Source organism: Anoplopoma fimbria, chromosome 1 (genome assembly GCF_027596085.1).
Source record: "Anoplopoma fimbria isolate UVic2021 breed Golden Eagle Sablefish chromosome 1, Afim_UVic_2022, whole genome shotgun sequence".
Lineage (NCBI taxonomy): Eukaryota > Metazoa > Chordata > Actinopteri > Perciformes > Anoplopomatidae > Anoplopoma > Anoplopoma fimbria.
Window position 1 is genome coordinate 1,375,291 of NC_072449.1, and position 2,184 is coordinate 1,377,474.

Here is a 2,184-nt window from a genome sequence, read left to right on the forward strand (position 1 = left end):
CTGTATCAAAACTTTATTTGTCTCCCCCCGTTGACTACAGAACATCTTTATGTTCTGAACAAGGTGAACCAAACACACATCATTGGTTGATACTAAAGTGAAGAACAGCTAGACTTAACCTTCTGCTGGTGTCAACCTCCGGTTCTTAAAGTGAAGTCAATGCTTCCTGTGTTAAAGCTGCATTCTCTCTGCTGTCCACCAGGGGGCGACTCCTCTGGTTGTATAGAAGTCTATGAGAAAATGACTCTACTTCTCTCTTGATTTATTCCCTCAGTAAACATTGTAAACATGAGTTTATGGTCTCAATCTCTAGTTTCAAGTCTTCTTCAATACAGCATGATGTTCATTTAGTAAATGATGCTCCATTTAGAGTCAAACAGACCATAAAGCAGGGGATGCTTTAGGGCGGGGCTACACACTGATTGACAGGTCCACACCAGAGACGTATACGGCGTCTCTACGTCACTCCTCCTCACTCCATATATGGTCACTTCCTGTTCACTGGTTGATAAAAAACAAGATGGCGACGGCCAAAATGCCGAACACCAGGCTTCAAAACGTCCACAAACCAATGAGTGATGTCACGAGTTTACAGAGGGGGAGGAGCTTAAAGCAGAGACGCTGCTTCATTTTGAAAAGAAGCAAGTTCACGTGGTTCAACCTCTGATCAGGATCCTTCTGGACGACTTCCTTTGATGGTTTTCTGGCCTCATCCACCCGGTAAAAGGAGCTGCTGTAGAGGACATGTCCTGTAATCATCTCTGGACTCTCCCGGGTATCATCATAAAGACCTCGTCCTACGTCACCTCTCGGTTCTTAGTTTCCTGTCTGTCCTTCAGGTCATTCTTTCTGGACTGTGATGGACAGAAGACAGAGCTCAGATCAGAGACAGTGTGTCCACTCAGGCCTTCACTTCCTCATCGTCCTCTAAACGCACATTAACCGGCTCCTGTTCTCCCTCACTGATCACTGCATCCAGAGGTCAGAGGTCAGCGGCATCCACACACACTTATACATGACATATTACCTCCAACCAATTAGTGAGAGGACACAGAGGACATAGGACACAGAGAGGACACAAAGAGGACAAAGAGAGGACACAGGACACAGAGAGGACACAGAGAGGACAGAGAGGAAAGAGAGGACAGACGGAGGACAGGACACAGAGAGGACACGGGTCAATCTGTAACTCTGTGGGTGAATGTCTGCATTCCTCACTGTACGGGTTCCCTCATCAATCAGCTAATTACTGTTAGAGACTAATCAATAAAGTCACACACACACACACACACACACACACACACACACACACACACACACACACACACACACACACACACACACACACGGCTGTGATTGTAAATACGTTTCTTTCTTCCTGAAGTGTTATAATTATTCACTCACTTACTTTGGTACATTTTTTGAAGTACTTTTACTGACCTGAGTATTTATATTTTCTCCTACTTTATACTTCTCTTCCACAACATCTAAAAGTAAATATTGTACTTTTTACTGCTCTACATTTATCCGACAGCTTTAGTTACTTTACAGATTGATATTATTATTATGTAATCTTACAAATGAATTCTCATTATAAATGAGCTCCACCTTTAATGTGATGAGAGACAGGACGTAGGGGACGAGGACATGACGTAGGGGACAGGAGTAGGGGACAGGGGACGTAGGGGACAGGAGGTAGGGGACAGGACGTAGGGGACAGGATGTAGGGGACAGGACGTAGGGGACAGGAGGTAGGGGACAGGACGTAGGGGGGACAGGGGACGGGGGGACAGGGGACGTAGGGGACAGGACGTAGGGGACAGGATATGATTTAAGTCTCCATGAGGCCATGGTACTAGTATCACTTCATATACACTTTATATTTTTAATCTCATATTAAACATTGATTGTTTTTTACATTTGATTTATTTACCTCTGTCTTATTTTGCATTGCTGTCAGTATTCATTATTTCACACTTAATAATTAAAACTCAACTTATTTTGGCACAAAAGGTTATTAATGTTGTATCTTATCTTATCTTAAATATCTGTGCTGTGTAACACAAAACAAAGAAACATAAATGTGGTTTATTGATTTACTGCTCTGTGTTCTGACTGGTTTCCAGTTTACAAACTACAGGAGGGACGAGGGTTAAAAACTTTTATTTTGAAAATAATCAGTTT